The sequence below is a fragment of the Sorex araneus genome, chromosome 1, assembly GCF_027595985.1.
Source record: "Sorex araneus isolate mSorAra2 chromosome 1, mSorAra2.pri, whole genome shotgun sequence".
Lineage (NCBI taxonomy): Eukaryota > Metazoa > Chordata > Mammalia > Eulipotyphla > Soricidae > Sorex > Sorex araneus.
The window spans coordinates 62,247,812-62,267,879 of record NC_073302.1 but is presented as its reverse complement, the minus strand read 5'-3'; the positions used below and the strand labels follow the sequence as shown (position 1 = coordinate 62,267,879).

General features: G+C 38.9%; 1 long non-coding RNA gene and 1 pseudogene across 1 annotated transcript in view; both read right to left on the bottom strand.

The window, feature by feature from the left end:
• LOC129404257 (uncharacterized) overlaps window positions 1–20,068 on the bottom strand; it is a 733,623-nt gene that overhangs the window by 325,283 nt on the left and 388,272 nt on the right. The gene's annotated exons all lie outside the window — the stretch shown is intronic.
• On the bottom strand, window positions 18,596–18,686 carry LOC129401466 (U6 spliceosomal RNA; annotated as a pseudogene).

Sequence of the window (20,068 nt, the reverse complement as noted above, 5' to 3'; positions counted from 1 at the left end):
ATTCTTGACGCATTTGCTGCCTGAGCCCATGTGCTGCTTGTGCCCAGGTGGCCGAGCACATGTGGTGCCCAAGCACATGTGTCTCCCGCATCTCCCCTCTTGAGATTGTACTTTCATGCTTTTGTGTCCAGTGCTAGGATGTGTTTAGAACTCTCTCCACCAATGGAGAAGCCCGAGTTCTCTCTTGAGCATGTTACTCTTACTCTTCTCTCTCCCACTTGTCCCTTCCTCCTTCCCAAAAACCCTCCAAATAAAATCTGTTTACTTTAACAAGAAAAAAAATAATTAACATTCTAATTAATATCAAATACATTCGAATTAGGATCACCAACCCCCCAGAGGATTATGGATCAACATCACTAAAAATGTGCAAGACCACTATATAGGAATAAATTGACCACAGAGATCATTCAATGGGGTGTGCATATGATTTGAATGAGTAAGTCCAAGTTCAAATGTCAGCATGACATTGGCCACCCAGCATTGACAGGAGCTTGAAATATCCAAGGGTAAGAAATAAAGAGATAACCCAAACATGAAAGCTTGTAACTATCTCACAGTAATTCAATAAAATTTAAAAAAAAAATAAAAATTTAAATTTTAAAAAAAGAAATAAAGGGTAAGGGCTAAAGCGATAGCACAGAGAGTAGGGCATTTGCCTTGCATGCAGCTGACCCGGATTCGATTCCCAGCATGCCATATGGTCTCCTGAGCATCGCCAAGAGTAATTCCTGAGTGCATGAACCAGGAGTAACTCCTGTGCATTGCTGGGTGGGACCCAAAAAGCAAACAAAAACAAAACAAACAAACAAAAGAAATAAAGGGAGAAAGAAAAATAAGTAACGTAGGAAACATGAATGGTCTAAACACTCACTGAAGATTTTTTAAAAAAGAAAGTTAATGAACAGAAATAAAAATACACCCAAATGGAAATAGCAATGACCTAAAAATAGGGTTCTTTATAATGCATGTATCTCTATTGTTTTTGTAATCCTTTCTCAAATCAAGATGTTCGCAGAACATATAAATCTGAGGTCAGCAAATTTGACCTACAATTTTATATCTTCACCATCAGATATAAGTGATTAAGAAGGATTTCAAGATCTCTCTGCTTTTATCTTTCTGGCCGTGCTTGCACTGAGTGTAACGAGGGAACTCTTAACAGCTATTAGTCACTGAAGAAAAGATCAAGTGATTGCTCTTTTTGTGAAAAATAAATTTTGTCTTTTCTTGTTGTGGTCAGCACGCTCTTCATAACAATAAAAGAAGAAAGAAATACAGCATTGCACTTGATTGTTTTATTTTCCTGTGATGAAAAGTTATGGCAGCTCTTAAACTCTCTTGATTTGAGATCTGCAGAGGTAATGAGAGTTTCCATTTTGGCCTTCTAATAGCCAAAAGTGGACCCCCAAACTGGACTCCAAATTACAGTTGACTTGGTAACATTAGACAAGAGCAAGTTATCTATGTTATTGTTCTGTGGAGAAAAAAAAGTCTTTGGAAAGCTTGGCATTTGGCTAACTCTAAAGTGGATATAGGGACTACCTGAAATCTAATTTATGAACATAAACACATTTTTACTTTTTTTGTTTGTTTGTTTTTATGGGCCATACCCATGATATCATTTCTTTTGTGGCTGGGGCACTAAATGTGATGTTGTGCTGGGAATAAGACCCAGGCTGGCAATATGCAAGGCAAGTGTTCTACCGACTTTAATATTACTCTGACCCCAATGTTTACTTATTACATTTTGATCATATTTTTCTAACCTAATTCCTACTTGTTTAATGAAAAATAAAAAATCTTGTTTTGTTCTATACTTGAATTTAATAGTTCCATGGGATGGCAATAAATGAATTTGCCTCTCACTTAGGGGCTTCATTCAAATTTAAAATATTGAGAGTGTCACTAATGTCGATTTATGACAAGACCTATAGTAAGCTATGAAAATTAGATATTGTAAATGTGGAATAAATGCTTAAATATCTCTCTCTTAATAGCTATAAATAAAAGATTCACGCTTGTTAATTCATTGAAAACATAATTTTTACTGGTATACAGTCAAAAATGTCCACATTTAAATACTTCATAAATTTTATCTAAAACCATTTCTGTGAAAAATAAACATCAGTTTTTCTAGTTTCTATATACTTATATCCTGCTAGAATATAAATACTTAGTATGTATCATTTAACTATGATTAATTTAGCATAAGTAAACATTAATTGTTTTAGATAATTTATACAAATAAATGATATTAGAAGATTCTGTTCAAAGATAAATTTAAATGTGAAAAGTTTTATTCATTATACAAGTTGGGATAATAAATTAAATCCTGTGTCTATTCTCTGACCTCTAAGTCACTTATGTAATCAAGTTTTAAATTAACAATAATAATTTTAAAAGAAATCTTAAAAGTCACATTTCCTTGGTTATCACTAAGAAAACAATGTACTAAAATAAAATATTTTAATATTAAGCATCCAAGAAAGATTTCATAAAATTTATATTAGCATTAGTTTAGAAGTTGATATTTTTTTTCTTTTTGGGTCACACCCGGCGGTGCACAGGGGTAACTCCTGGCTCTGCACTCAGAAATTACTCCTGGCAGTGCTCAGGAGACCATATGGGATTCTGGGAATCAAACCTGGGTCGGCCACGTGCAAGGCAAATGCCCTACCCTACCCGCTGTGCTATCACTCCAGTCCCTAGATTTGATTTTTAATGGATTTTGGTTACTCTAAGCTTTTCCCAAAACAACATTTAGCAAGTGACAATCAAGGAATCTTCTCCCTTTAAACTTACTATCAGGTTTAAAATCTTTCAATCAACCTACAACACTTTGTGTATATATAAGATATGCAACATCCAAGTCACATAAAAGAAAATAAAATCTAAGAAACAAAAAAAAATCCCCATCTTCAAGTCATGTCATCCAGAGTACATACACACTAAATATTGGTTTATTTATATATAATGTATATATATTTTATATATATTGTATATATAAATATACTACATATTGATTTATTTACCTATGCATAAGCTCTAAGTTCTAAAAGAGGTCAAAGACTTAAATATAGGCCTACACATCTATTTTAAAAGGCAACTCTGATAATTTTTACAGTGAATGTTCCTTTCTTGCTTCAATAAACTTGTTTAATCAAAAAAGAACCTGCATGATAACTGTTACATAGAATATCACCCTTGCCAGCAATTCAGCTATTTCGAAGAAAAATAACAAAGAAAATTAAGCAGAACTTTAAATAAGATAAATTATTCATAATTATATAGCTATAGAAATATAATTATGTTGAAGATCATAAAATATTGCCATTCGAGCTTAATGCAAAGAAAACATCTAGACTCAGCAAATAAAAAAATAGGATTTAACTAATCATTATGTTGTCCACTGAGAATATATTTCACAGATATTCTTCCCCCTCATTGTAATTTGTTATTTACTTATATAATGTCATTTATAAATAGATACCCTATTCATTGGATGCTGCTAAATCATTTGTATCATATAAGGTAGAAATAAGTAAGTATAAAATTAGTTACTTTGAAATTTAGACATAATAACTGTCAGAATTTAATTAACCAAAATGTGCTTAATTGTGTTTTGATTTTTCCCCTGGTGATGAACAATCTGAGCTACATAATGAAATGCATTGCTTAGTATTTGGACCGCTTTTTTATATTACTATTCAGAGGTGAATATTACACTTTGACAAATAGCCAAGTCTATTTTTTACCAAGGCAAGAACAATGGCTATCTTTCTGCTTGTATTTTAACAAATTAACTAGATAGCAAATGAAGAAGGCATACAAATTATTTAGTCTTGCAACTTTCTGCATCCAGTAACTTTTGAATTGTGGCAATCAGAAGGAATAAGGGCTTTTAATTATATTATGGTCCTTTCATTACCAAAGACTAAAGAAGTGCCAGAAGAATGGGTCTCATGAGTCTCATTTTGACTATCATATATATATATATATATATATATATATATATATATATACATATATATACATATATATATGAAGAACAGAATGAGGTTAGAATATATGAAGAAAAGAATGGGGCTAGAGATATTTTTCTGTATATATATTGACTCAGATTTCTCTTCTGCTCTGGAGAGACAACAAAACTCAAGAGTTCACAGAGATAGAATTTCTGTAAAGTACAGTTCATATGTGTTTTATGTGTTTACTTTGGTTGGTACTGTCACCCAGGAGACTCCACACAAGCACTAACCCACAGCATTCCTGGTGATAAAAAAAAAAAAAAAAAAAAAACAAGAGTCTTCTCATTTTTTTCCATATTTACACATATCACATGTATGTATATGTTTGTGTGTAAACATATGGTAGACAGGTATGTCCTTTGTATACTCTGTCAAATATTCAATAAAATCATAGAAGCTAAACAAATTAAGTATGCATGACCTTGTAGATATGACTCAAACAAAATGAACAGGAAAATAACATTTGTAAGAGTCTTTAATTTCCCAGTCACAGTACAAATTGCTATTCCAAATTCCATCTGTACCTAACTCACCTCAAAGTCTTATTACTTTCAATAATTTTTAAGAGATAGTTGATGAATATTTTTGATGACTTCCTTTGGGCTGTTTTTGTCTCTCTCACTTTGTGTCAGTGAAATGAGAAATTCATCTAAAATGTTAGTGAACAATTTATCTGCTTAGTAAGTTAAAGCCTTCCCACTAAAAATATTTGGAGACAAAATTGGGTCTATTATACAGAAGACACCCTTAACACTTTCCACTAGCATCTTTAATCCAACACAATATCTTCCTTGAAAAGGCCAGAGGATCTGGCCAAAAGATTTTTGTATAATATGGTTTCTTCTTCGATATTTTTCATCCATAACCAAACCCCCTTTTTATAAACAGCTCACTTTATTTAATAAAAACTCATTTTTTTATTCTTCAGTTAAATAAAATTATCAAATGCTTTTTTCTTTTGATGTTCACTTTATGATAGGAAGTCTTTTTTGTTGTTGTTGTTTTGTTTTGTTTTTAGTCCACAAATTACTACTGGAAATGTCACGACTTTATTTATTTTTATTTTTTGACTTTTTGGGTCATACCTGGTGGCTCTGCACTCAGGAATTATGCCTGGCACTGCTCAGGGGACCAGAGGGTTGCTGGGGATCGAACCCAGGTGGGCCACATGCAAGGCAAACGGCCTACCTATCACTACAGCCCTGAAGTTCACATTCTGATAAAGACAAGCACATATACCACTAACTCTTCTCCTAAAAATATGTTCCATGTACTAATGCATCGATATTAAAGTTAAATTTGGCAAGTAACATTTCTCCTCTAGAATAAAATCTCAAAAAAATAATGCCAAGAAAATATGCTAGTACTTCCTGTTACTAGAGTAGTCACTATAATATCTAAGAAGAATTGTTAAAACAGAAATTAAGAACCACTTCTCAATATTTGGGTAAGGATCAAGTACAAAATAAATTTGAGTGACGAAGACAATGTAACTTATTTTTCAACACATTTGAATTCATTTTTGTTACTGTTTTTGCACCATACCTGACATTTCTTTTCATTACTGTTTTTGCACCATGTCTGGCAGTGCATATGACTTACCCCTGGTTTTGTGCTCACGGGTCATTCCGAGTGGGCTGGTGAATTATATGTGGTGCTGGAAAGCAAACCTGAATCAACCACATGCACCACAAGCTCCCTATCCACCTTACTATAGCTCCAGCCCCATCAAGTTTCAATCTCTTAATTAAGTGGCTGAGATAGAAAGATGGCATACCTCTAATTCCTTGCCTGTATTACATAGGTACAAAGAACATTGTTACTTTGCTGGCTTTACCAAATTTGGATAGGTAAATATTAAGCTTCCAATTCGGTGAGAGTTAGTGTTGGTGAAGTTGCTCCAAGGAAGTTACAGAAAACCAGAATATCCTTTAGGGCAAAATTGCTGAGGCAAAGAGTCAGGATCACCAACATAGAGATAAATTTATAACCAGAAGGAAAACAGCATGCATGACATAAAATTGGTTAGGCAAGCACAGAAATCTGAGTAAGAGAAATGATACAAATATTTCAGGGAGCTATTGGCAGTACAATTTGGGATGACTGCCTACTTAAAAATGATTTCCATTGTGTTACTATGCATTTTAGCTCCCACACTCTTCTCAGGTAGATAATAGCTGAAAAATTCCAAGAGGAGATTTCACCTGCACCAATCACTATTTTTATTTTTTTGCGTCACACCTAGTGCTACTCAGGACTTACTCCTGGATCTATGCTCAAGGATTGCTCCTTGTGGTGCTTGAGGGACCACATGGGGTATTTGAATTGGACCCAGGTGAGCTGCATGTTAGCAAAATGCCCTACCCACTGTACTTTTGCTCCAAACCCTGACCAATCACTATTGCTCCAGCTCTTTACCATCATTGATTGGACAATGTCTGACTAGACAACCTGAGTCAGGACTATCTGAATTCTCTCTTATGAAACTTAAAACTCACAATGAGATTAACTAGGCAACAAAGGAATGTTAAGATGTTACAAAAGAACACTTTCAAAATAGAAAATAATAAAATAGAAATTGCAATACAGAGGAAAAGCCAGTGTACAATAATGCACATATGTGTGTGAATGTGTGTGTGTATATATATACACATATATATGATGTAGGCAGGTAGATAGGGAAAGGCCCTTGACAATGAAATTTAGATTAATAAAGTTTCCGGGAAGGAGAATCCTGAGACTGACCCACCCTGTGGATACAGAAAACTGACCTGATAAGACCTTCAGCAGACCCAGAGGAGGTTGAACCCCTCCCCATGAAGTTCCTCGAATTCCCTGATAGCTCCCTTAATCTGATTAAAATGTGATCCAGCCTAACCCACGCCCAACCTCCCTGGTAACCTCCTTAGCAATGGACTTTTACCTGGGAAGAAGCCCCCACGAGGGGGCAGGTTGGAGAAACCCTATAAAGGCTACCTTGAACAAAGGAAGTGTGTGCATATGCTGCCTGAGCCCATGTGCTGCTTGTGCCCACGTGGCCGAGCACATGTGGTGCCCGAGCAGATGTGTCACCCGCATCTCCCCTCTTGAGATGTGTACTTTCATGCTTTCGTGTCCAGTGCTAGGATGTGTGTAGAGCTCTATCCACCCTTGGAGAAGCCCGCGTTCTCTCTTGAGCGCGTTATTCTTACTATTCTCTCTCCCACGTATCCCTTCCTCCTTCCGTCAGAAACCTCTGAATAAAAAATCTGTTTACTTCACTGCTTGTCTACTCCTGAAATTCTTTTTTTTTTTTCTTTTTGGGTCACACCTGGCGATGCACAGGGGTCACTCCTGGCGGCTCTGCACTCAGGAATCACCCCTGGCAGTGCTCAGGGGACCATATGGGATGCTGGGAATCGAACACGGGTCGGCCGCGTGCAAGGCAAACGCCCTACCCGCTGTGCTATCGCTCCAGCCCCTACTCCTAAAATTCTTTTCCTCAAGCAAGACAAGAACCCAGTAACCCTGGGTCCCGGGTGGGGGTGGTAGAGGTAGTTGGGAAGAAAGTGACCGTCTTTCTCCTCCCTGCTTCACGGAAGTCACCCGTGGGGCCCACTGACATCATTTATATGCAAATATATATTGGGGCTGGACTGAGCTATCAGGGTGAGCCCATGTAGACTGTACCGTACTACGGACAGGAACAAGGGACCCATGAAAATGGGCGAGGGGGCTGGAGCGATAGCACAGCGGGTAGGGCGTTTGCCTTGCACGCGGCGGACCCAGGTTCGAATCCCAGCATCCCATGTGGCCCCCTGAGCATCGCCAGGAGTAATTCTTGAGTGCAGAGCCAGGAGTAACCCCTGTGTATCGCCGGGTGTGACCCAAAAAGCAAAAAAAAAAAAAAAAGAAAGAAAAAAAAGAAAATGGGCGAGATTTCTCCTGTGTCCTGATGGGTTTGGATAAAACTGAACATTTTCCCCCTTCAAGCTGCCTAGAGAAAATAATTTCAGTATATTGAAAGGGACAGTTTTTCTTTTCTCACAGAAGCCTGGCTGGTCTTTGACATGCAGATCTCAGGTGCTAGCCAGACCTGAACTTTGACATTTGTAGATTCTGGCTCTGGCCCAGCCTTGTCTTTGGGATTTAGATTTCAGGTGCTTCTGAGTTTGTAATTGAAATGTAGATTTCTATGCCAGCCCAGAATTGTCTTTAGGATGTAAATCCAAGTGCTTTTAGCCCAAGAAAGGTTTCGGTTTTGGTTTTGTACCTTCTTTCTGGAGGCCAAGATTACTGGCCTGCAGATGCAAGGAAATAATGCATATTCTACTGCCTCAATGTTCTTCCTGTAACTTCTTTTGATGCCTTTGGTGACATCACTGAATTATGCCCCTTAGAGGTACCATGATCAATAAAAGGAGATCTTGGGGCTCTCTACCTCCCCCTACCCAGGTTCCATCCCTGGTATCCCATATGGTCCCCAAGCACTGCCAGGAGTAATTCCTGAGTGCAAAGCCAGGAGTAACCCCTGAGCATCACTGGGTATGACCCAAAAAGAAAAAAAAAAGTCAGAGAGAATCTTGGCCTTCCATAAAATACATTTCTTCCGCATTCCTTATCTCAGTGCCTCTGACCGCATGAATATTCACGCAACATATATATGTGTGTGTATCATATATATGTATATATATATACATATATATATATACACATATATCACTGCATCACTGTCACTGTCATCCTGTTGCTCATCGATTTGCTCAAGCGGGTACCAGAAACATCTACATTGTGAGACTTGTTACTGTTTTTGGCATATTGAATACGCCACGGGTAGCTTGCCAGACTTTGCTGTGAGGGCGAGATACTCTTGGTAACTTGCTGGGCTCTCCCAGAGGGACAGAAGAATCAAACCCAGGTTGGCCTCGTGCAAGGCAAATGCCCTACCCACTGTGTTATCGCTCCAGCGCATATACATATATATGTGTTTATATATGTACATATATATGCGTATATATATGTACATATATGTATATATATATAGTGGAACTGGAGTGATAACACAGCAGGTAGGGTGTTTGCCTTGCTGGCAAGCTACCTGTGGCATATTTGATTTGCCAAAAACAGTAACAAGAAGTCTCACAATGGAGACATTACTGGTGTCCGCTCGAGCAAATTGATGAACAATTGGACGACAGTGCTATATATATATATGTAGTGAGAGAGAAAGAAAGAGACAGAGAGAAAGATAAACAGCAAGAGAACAAAGAGAGGGGAAGTAAGTAGGAAGAGTAGGGGGTGGAAAGAGAAAAGGTAATGGAAACAGAAAGGTAAAGAGGAGGTGTGGAAGAGTGAGAGAGAATGATAGAAATGGAAGCCTTCAGTCTGCTTAGTATTAGACATGATTTGACAGTTTCATTCCAAGGCAAGGACTAGAAAAGTATAAACAACTCAACACTCTCAATACCTTTCTTATTTAAAGTGGTTGTACTTAGGATAGGAGGAAACTGGAAAAAAAAAAAAGGTCAAATAGGACCATGATCCAGGATTCAGATCCTGTTATATTTCTGTTTTGGCAGACCTGCTAACTTGGTTTTCTTCTACAAAAGTGTGATGACTCAGTGATTATAAGATATCACATTAATTTGCTTTAACCAGGTTGAACCATGAGAAAGTAGGATAATATAAGAGAACAAAGGAACATAAGGGGGGCTGGAGGGTAGCACAGCAGGTAGGTTGTTTGCCTTGCACGCGGCCCGACCTGGGTTTGATTCCCAGCATCCCATATGGTCCCTCGAGCACTGCCAAGAATAATTCTTGAGTGCATGGCCCAAGAGTAACCCCTGTGCATCGCTGGGTGTGACCCAAAAAAGAAAAAAAAAAGGAACATAAGGGTCTGCCTTGCTAGAACACCTCAAAAGCACTAAATATTACTGTTATGTTTAGAGAATTACTAAAAATTGCAATTTATGTATAAAGACATATCTTTGCAATCAGGAAAAATGCAAGTAATTTGTAATTTCAGGCCTGGAAGTCAACAAACATCCAACTAGAATATACACAACAGGATATGTACCTGCATCTTATTTTTAAGAGATATATAAAATATGTATAAAGTATATACATAGGTAAGTAGGTGTGACTTAAGTTTTATAAATTGTTGATTTTCTTTACCCACTTTTCTCTCTGAGGAAACATTATTTGTGATGAAGAATTAAAAGAATAGGTAACAAATTTGAGTACATTATATTTTTTACATCTCATACTCCACTTAAATCTAAACAAATTTACTGTATAATGTGTAAAACTAAAAAGAAAAAAAAAAGGCACGGGCGAGAGTGCCTCACTGCACTGAGCCAGGCACAGGGCCTAGGGCAGCAGCGCTGCCTCTCCCGCCACCTGACTTCGGTAGCCTCCGGCCGCTTCCCCCACTCCGGGGAGGTTGATGTCAATGATGTGGCAGGCGAAGGAAGGAACGGAGCCAAGATGGTTGGTCTTAGTCGCAGTTTATTCCAATCTTCCCTCTATACACTCTCCTCCTCTTCTTCCTCCCCCATTCTACTTCATTCTCTCTCTCTCCTACTTCATTCTCTCTATCTGCCTCCACTGGAACTCCCCTAGCCCCCTCATACAGCTACCTTAAATCTCCCGCGTCTGCCCCGGATGCCGCAGGCCTGGGCTTACGCATAGGTGTGGTTACAATCCATAGGGGGTAAAGTTCTATCCTTTTCACTAGGACAGAATCTCTCTCAGCGGGACATCCGCCCAAGAGCGGAATTCCATGGGTGTGTTTCTCCTCTCTTTGTCCGACTAACGTATAAGTATTCATATTATAAATCATTTTGTAAGGACATAGCAAGAGACGCATTAATATTATAGAATTGCTCTCTGGGGGTCACCTTATCTCAGACTACAGTGCTCAGGCCAGATTAGTCTTTCCTAGCCCTAGCAGGGCCCTGGATCATGACATGACAAGCCCAAGACCAAGCTCTTAACATATAGTTAAGCATTAGGCACTTTGGCCAGGCCCGTCTCGATGCCAGGGTAGCACATAACTCATCGCTTGCCCTGGGTCCATCTCGTCCCCCATTGGGACCCTGCTTTTGGGGGTGCTAGGAAGTAAGGCCAGCTGAGGCTTAAGTCAAGAAAGCAGATGCCCGGGAATGAATAATATTTGAAGCCAATTAAATCCCATGTTACCAAAGCATATTAATAAATGTCTTTCTTTGTCCATAGAAAAAGGATATTGCTTTAAGGTAAACTATTCAAAAGACATAAGAGAGGAGAAAGATAATATCAACTTACAAGTACACTTGTCCTAGCAAGGTCTGACCTTACAAATTAGGAGTTTGATTAGAGGAAGAGCAGATAAACTGGTAGTAGTGTTTACAGATAAACAAAGGAATGGGAGTGACTCAGGAGCACTTTGATGGGCGTGACTGATAAACATAAGCTCCTTGTGGCAAGGGGAGCAGGACAAACCAATGATATCCAACAGTATAATGCAGAACAAATGACTACAAATAAATTGATGGTAAATTTAATTTTAACATAGTATCTGTGTGCTTATTCGTTTATATCATTGAAAATGATTTCTCCCATCCGTACTATATGTGCAAATACAATTTTAACTCTTTACCAAGCAGTTATCAGTATGTGGTATCACTGTATCACTGTTATTCCATTGCTCATCGATTTGCTGGAGCGGGCACCAGTAATGTCTCCATAGTGAGACTTGTTGTTACTGTTTTTGGCATATTGAATACGCCACGGGTAGCTTGCCAGGCTCTACCATGAGGGCGGGATACTATCGGTAGCTTGCTGGGCTCTCCTAAAAGGACAAAGGAATCAAACCTGGGTCAGCTGTGTGCAAGGGAAGCACCCTACCTACTGTGCTATCATGCCAGCCAATTCCTTTTTATAGCAGGAAAATTTATAAAGGAAAAAAAATGTTCCTTTGTGCATGAACGTACAGCAGGAAAGAAACAGCAACTTCCCTGGGGAACTGAGATAAATACAAATCATAAAATTTAGATATTTGCTCATTTATACATTTGTTCAAACCACAGAAAACTTAGCTCAATATAATTCACAGATTTACATGTAAACTAAAAACTTCTGGGATAAAATCTTTAAAGTTTTTAAATTGAGATTCTGTGCTTTATAATACTATTAATAATGGTAAAATTCGTGAAACCTTACATTACTGTTTTAGACACAATACCAAAAAGCAAAATCACATTTGAAAATGTAAATTTAAGGGGGTAAAGTCTATAAAGGGGAATACTGCAGGCAGATAAAGAAGCCATAATAAAACTAAAAAGAAATTACCAGGGGTTTGGAGTGATAGTGTGGGGATCTAGCCCAGGACAGACCACAGGAATCTATTTAGCTTTCTTAAGACTCCTTTTACAGGAGCCCGCATTCTAGAATAACTTGTCTATCTGTCCCTGAGCAAGGAATTTGGATACAGGCACCCTGGGTTGCAAGAAGGATGGTGGTCAGGCCAGATAACAGGACCCATATCACAAGACCCATATCACAAGACCCAAGACTGCCGCCAGAACCGGGACCTTCCTGAATATTGGCGCGAATACTGATCTCTAAAACCATAGGCTAAGGAGTGATGTCCTTTTAAATGGATTGGTTAAGAAAGTTTGCAATATTACAAATCTATTGGCTATGAAATGCGCGGGCTCTGCTGTAACGGCCGGGGAAGGCCTATATAAGATCTCCTTTGGAGAAGCTCGGGGTCTTTTGCCCAACCTGCTGGACCTGCGTGTCCGTGTAGGCGGCTGGACCCTGGCTAGCCAGTCTTACAATAAACCCTGCTTGCTGTTTGCAGTCTCTGGAGTCTCTTTGTCGTTATAGGGAGATCTCGATCCGCACCCTAACAATAGTACAGCGGGTAGGGAGTTTGCTTTGCGCACGGCTGACCCAGGTTCGATTCCCAGCATCCCATATGGTTCCCCAAGCACCTCCAGGAGTGATTCCTGAGTGCAAAGCCAGGAGTCAGTTCTGAGCATTGCCAGGTATGACAAAGAAAAGAAAGAAAGAAAGAAAGAAAGAAAGAAAGAAAGAAAGAAAGAAAGAAAGAAAGAAAGAAAGAAAGAAAGAAAGAAAGAAAGAAAGAAAGAAAGAAAGAAAGAAAGAAAGAAAGAAAGAAAGAAAGAAAGAAAGAAAGAAAGAAAGAAAGAAATTACCAAATTACCAGGCTGAAGCAACAGTACAACAGATAAGGTGCTTGCCTTGCACATGGCCAATTTTGATCTAGATGATCCTACAACACCACCTTGAGTGAGCCCTGAGCAGAAAGCCACTAGTAAGCCCCATAACTGCTGGATGACCCTAAAACAAAACATAGAGTGAGAGACAGAGAGGAAAGAGGAAAATACGGGAGGGGGGGTCAGAGAGAGAGAGAGAGAGAGAGAGAGAGAGAGAGAGAGAGAGAGAAAGAGAGAGAGAGAGAGAGAGAGACAGAGAGAGAGAGACAGAGAGACAGAGAGACAGAGAGACAGAGAGAGAGAGAGAGAGAGAGAGAGAGAGAGAGAGCGAGAGAGCGAGAGAGAGAGAAAGCTGACTGCCTAGGGTTGATCTTTTGAGATGTCCACACCCAGCTGCAGAAACTGATATACCACCCAGAGTAGAGTGGACCACTCGGAAAAGGAGAAGCTTCAAGAAAATCTGAAGGTCCTGTCAGAATATGAAAAGGGTAACTAAGAGTCCAACCGTGACAACTATCATTAATATTTTGTATACAGAGAACTCTAGACCAAGGCCGTTGGAAGATGCCCTGGTATAAAACCAACGGTACAGCCATGGGGGGCTCATTCTTCAACCCAGAGAGAGGCCATCCCTCAACCCAAAATGTTTACTCTTGTTTTTTCCCTCTAGGAAGCCTATGTCCTCTCTCAAGCACATCTTTCTCTCCCCTCACTATTCTCTAAGTAAATTTCTTTAAATAAGACATTTACTTCACGCAAATAGAAATTACACCGATCAAAAGACAGAAAATGAACAAAATGGAAGACACAACCAGAGGTTAGGGAAAATAGCAATATAAATTATCAGATAAAAGATAAAAGTATGTGGTAATTATTTGATTTCTGTCTTCAAAAGGCCCCTAATAGAAGAATCTGAGATAATGACTTGTTTATTATACAAAACCCTCAAAGACCTGTGCTTCAATCTTGATTGTCTAGACTTGGTAAACCCCATAGGTGGGAGCCTCTACTATTTTCATCCTTTTGAATGATTCCAATTCTGTTTTTTGAGCAACTTAAACCTGTGAGAAACTGGCCCAGGACAGACCACAGGAATCGATTTAGCTTTCTTAAGACTCTTTTTACAGGAGCCCACATTGAAGAATAACTTGTCTATCTGTCCCTGAGCAAGGAATTTGGATACAGGCACCCTGGGTTGCAAGAAGGATGGTGGTCAGGCCAGATAACAGGACCCATATCACAAGACCCATATCACAAGACCCAAGACTGCCGCCAGAACCGGGACCTTCCTGAATATTGGCGCGAATACTGATATCTAAAACCATAGGCTAAGGAGTGATGTCCTTTTAAATGGATTGGTTAAGAAAGTTTGTAATATTACAAATCTATTGGTTATGAAATGTGCGGGCTCTGCTGAAACGGCCGGGGAAGGCCTATATAAGATCTCCTTTGAAGAAGCTCGGGGTCTTTTGCCCAACCTGCTGGACCTGCGTGTCCTCGTAGGTGGCTGGACCCTGGCTAGCCAGTCTTACAATAAACCCTGCTTTCTGTTTGCAGTCTCTGGAGTCTCTTTGTCGGTAAGGCAGATCTCAATCTATGCCCTAACAAACCAAGTAGAAAATGTGACAGAAGTTCACAATTTCATCCAGGGATGTTTTTCACTTCAACAAATTAATACAAATGTTTTTTCCTAGAACTCTTCCTTAAACTGTCATAATTTGTATAAAATTAATAAAATGGAGCAACTGATCTTAGTTTTCCCATCAAATACTTTTATTATTTTTATAAAACTGCCCACAAACAACTTTTTGCTCTGGGTCCTTATAATCTGCTTTTTCTCATGTTTGCCTTTTTAGTCACTGAGGTTTCTCTCCTCTTAATGGCCAACTGATGCAATATGATACATATTGAATTATATTTATATTAATAAAGTAGCACTGTCACACTGTCTTCACCAGCAATGTCTCCATTGTGAGACTTGTTACATTTTTGGCAAATCAAATACTCTACAGGTAGCTTGCCAGGCTCTGTCCTGCGGGCAGGATACTCTCAGTAGCTTGCTGGGCTCTCCAAGAGGGACAGAGGAATTGAACCTGGGTTGGCCCCGTGCAAGGCAAATGCCCTGCCCGCTGTGCTATCATGCTATCACCCCACTCCTAAAATTCAACTATGGGAGTGGGAGAGTTAGTATAGCGGTTTAGAAGTTAACCTTGCTTGTAGACGACCTTGGCTAGTATCAAGACATACAATCTATGAAAACACAGTATAATTCAAACTCCACAGTCCTGCTCAACTGTGTTCTTCCAAAAAATAAATAGCCTCAACATTTTATGAAAGATTTTTTCCCTGTCCAGTGTTAAATTCTATTTTGTCAACAAAAAATTTCAATTTGGTAATTTCAAAGGTGTCTTCCAAATCTAACCACTCCGTTCTCATACTAAAATGTATCTTCCATCAAATCTAAGCATTTTAAACTACAAATATAGTTTCACATTGTTTGCCTAAATCCTTAGATCTCTTACTCTCAACAAAAGAATTGACCTTTGGAATATTGCTATTGTCTGGAATGCACATGAATGTCATTACAAGGCGAATTTGCTTTGAGCACATAATAGTCTACACTCCTCCAGATTTTCATAAGAAAGAAGAGTATTTAAGAGCACATTAAGATAGATAACCAAAGGAGATTGCACTTATTCTTGACATTTTCCTTTAAGGGAAGCACTATCTTGAACAAGATTACAAGTCTGCACTAATAGCTTTGTTTGTCCCTTGACTGCAGTTTCCCACAGAATCTAAAATCTTAAGCGTGATTTTCTGGCTGCTCTTTTTAATTCTTAGGTAGTCGAGGGAATTATACTGCTTAGAACACACATATGGTCATTTAAGAAAATAAGCCATGGTGTTCATTTTTAAAATGAAATCAACAGCTATAGAATGGTGTGAATATATCAAAACTGGGGGTGGAGTAGGGAATTCTAGAAAACAGACTTGGAATTAATCTTGTAGCTCCTGTGCGTATGCATTCACAAATGAGAACAAAAAAGTTACATTCAAAATAATATGCCAATTATCTTAATGGTCAGTATTACTAACTTCAAGAGCACTAGAAATTTAATTTTCTTCGTAGAGTGTTGAAACTAGGGGTTTGGACTCAGACATAGATTCAGATCAAGAGAAAGAAAATTGCTTTTGGACCCGACTGTGGAAGGAGCATGATGGAGGGGCCCGAGGGAGCGCCCTCGGACCCCAAGCAGCCCACTGAACTAATTCCGGCATGGGACCAGAGACCCCACGGCGTGCTGAAGCTGTGGGACCCGGGCATCCCCCAATTCTTTTAACCTGTCTCTCTCTCAACTCCTCCCTCCTGAGCACAGCGCAGGGGCCGCGGTTTTCCTGAGCGCAAAACGGAGACGCCGAGCCTCTCTCTAGGTTCCTCCATCTTATGAGCACCATAAAAGGGTAAAAGTTTATAGTGATGTTATTTCTGGTTGTACTTTCCCTGGACTTTATACAGAAACCCAAAACCGCGCGGCCGCTGCCGCGGCCGCGCGACTTAATGTCATCTTAGTATGAGCAATATGTACTGGTTCCTTTCTAATGGGGCGGACTTTTGTGGGAGATCCTAATAGTAAGTCTGTTGCTGAAATATTGAAGGCAATCAAAGTGGTAGCCATCTCACTAGTCTGAACTAAGCTATATCCCCACGCCGGCTGAGAAGAAATTTTCTTCTTTCTCGGGAAGAAACGCGGTGTGTCATCAACTACAGTGTGATGTCCATTAAGCAAACAGACCTGGTGGCGTGGGAATGGGATATAAGGGGAAAAATTATGTACAAGGAACAGCGGGACGCTGGTGGAATCTCGAGCCGGAGCCGATACCAGCGCAAGACCTTCGGTTCCAGAGACTGCTTGCAGATACTCTACAAGTCTATCAACTAAGCCAGAGCCCCACGCCTGCTGATGATGGGAAATAACCATCCTTTTCGGTTTTTTTTTTCCCTTGTCAGGCAGCGTGGCGATTACTAAAACAGGCGTGAACTCGGTGGCGCGGGGCAAGGGGGAAAAAGAAAAACTGTGTAACAAACAGCGGGACTTAATATCTCTATATTCTTAGCAATGGAGAACTATCAAATGCCTCCTTGGCAATAGGACTGCTTTTGTTTTTTGGGGGAAACCCCAACAACGGTAGTGAGTTGTGTGTTGAAACATGAAATGTAATCGAAATAAGGCGTAAACGAAGTGAAACATATCATGTGCAAGGGTTGGGACTGGGGAGGTGGGAGGGGGCGGCAGGTATACTGGGGGGGTTGGTGATGGAAGATGGGCACTGGTGAAGTGAAGGGTGTTTGAGAACTGTATAACCGACATAATCCTGAGAACTATGTAACCCTCCACATGGTGATTCAATAAAATTAAAAAAAAAAAAAGAGAGAAAGAAAATTAAATTATTATTATTATTATTATTATTATTATTATTACTATTATTTTAATGGGACTGGAGCGATAGCATAGCAGGTAGGGCATTTGCCTTGCATGTGGACGACTCAGGTTTGATGCTTCCATCTCTCTCGTAGAGCCTGGCAAGCTCCCAAGAGTATCCTGCCCGCCCGGCAGAGCCTGGCAGGCTACCCGTAGCATATTTGATATGCCAAAAACAGTAACAACAGGTCTCACAATGGAGATGTTACTGGTACCCGCTCGAGCAAATCTATGAACAACAGGACGACAGTGCAAATGTGCTATTATTTGAATATGATTTCTAATGTCCAAAATTTCTGGTCTAAAAATTTTAAATCATTATATATAAAGTTATAGTTTAGCACTGAGAAGTGTGGGTTTTACTTGTTTAACTTAGTCCTCTTCTCTAAGACCTAGTAAGGACCATAAAGCACTAACAAATGTAGAAGAACAACAGAACTTCCTCTATAGTAGATATCAGAGTAGGTATAGTATCTTGACACATACTGACCAACTAAGGGTAAAGAAATAAGCTGTACCATCTAAAATCAATTTATGCAGTAGCTATTTTAGAATATGTTGAGGTCAATTATGTAGCTTTTTATATCTATCAGATAAAAAAAAACCTACTGTGATCAACTAGAGATGTTCAAGTTGAACGATGCTAGTTTATATAAGTTTACCTATTACTCACGTACTAAATCACTTAACAAAGCCATGCTCTTAAGAATTAGACTTAGGCTGCTTGAAAATGGGTTGTAAAGAAAGGTGAATAATAAAAAAACCCAAATAACAAAAAACAATTTTGGAGTTGAAAACAAAATACAAATAAACTTTAAAGAGCAACAATAAAAGACACATGGTATAAAAGGCATCCAAATCTAAATGCGATATTCTCATGTAAAATATATTTTCATATAAAATATGAGAGTCATGCTAATCTTCTCTGTATCATTCCAATTTTAGTATATGTGCTGCCTAAGCAATAGCACAGTGGGTAAGGAGTTTGTCTTGCACACGCCAGCAGGGTTCAATTCCTCCGCCCATCTTGGAAAGCCCAGTAAGCTACCGAAAGTATTACTCCAGCACAGCAGAGCCTGACAAGCTACTCGTGGCATATTTGATATGCCTAAAACAGTAACAACAAGTCTCACAATAGAGGTGCCTGCTAAAGTAAAATCGATGAGAAATGAAATGACAGTGATACAGGGATGAAATATAAGGCAGGCTATTAGCAATAAGTTAACATTTTTTGAGTACTTAGAGTGATTTGTAACTATAATGATAGTGAATAGAGTTTTTATAACTTATTTATCAAACATATCTGTAGGATTGACTCTATATATGTTCAAAGCAGAAAGATGATAAAAAAAATATGAATCATGAAATCACATACAGATTATGTAAAGGTTAAATTCGAGTCTGAAATTCAAGTTCATGTCCATTTGATAACTGCTGTACTAGACCATTCATATATGTGCATACTTGTTTACTGATACATAAAAGTTCGTAAAAACGTATAAAAGAAACAGATGTATTGCTACTGATGATTGGATGATTCAGGGTCAAGTACAAGTGCAGACAATGATTAGCCATATAACAACGAGCAAATCGCTTCACTTTCCAGACCCTGAGTTATCCTCATCTTAAAAATGAGTCATTTGACTAGAGATATTTTCATTTATATCCCAGTATTTATTATGTCCCCCAGCATCTATAACAGTGCCTATGAATCAAACACACCCAAAATCTTGCCATCTCTTGTGTCTTTAAAAAAATGAGTCATTACTCTGCTTGTGATATAAGTAAATTCATAAAAACTCTTCGTTCAATGGGGACTGTCTCACTAGCAGCAACTGTATGAAAATCCATCTAATACTTTGTAAACAATGACCTATTCAACCATACCACCTCAGCTGACATCTAAAATGAACCATCAGGCATTTTAAGAAGAATACCAGATTCCAGGAAAAACTATGAGCCCTGTTCAGATGAGCAAGCTGTTTGGGTGCCAGACTCAGCTGTGCTCAGGACTTACTCCTGGCTCCACACTCAGGGATTATCCCTGAAGATTTTGGGGGAGTGATATGTGGTACTGGGGACTGAATGTGGGTCTGCTGCAGTACTGTATCTCTTTGGTCTGAAATAATTGGTTTCAATTAGGGATCGACAGAATGTTTTTGTCTGTTTCTTGTTTCTATAGATCAAGAAATCTAGACAGCTAATGTTTAGACTTTGCAGTTTCCATCAAGGCTATTCAAATCCATCAAGGTTATTCAATTAGCCTTTGGCTAATAGATTGCTCAGTCAAGTTTTAAGATTTGAGTTGCTTTATACGGGCCAGAGAGAAGTGAAGCAGGTATAATGCTTGCCT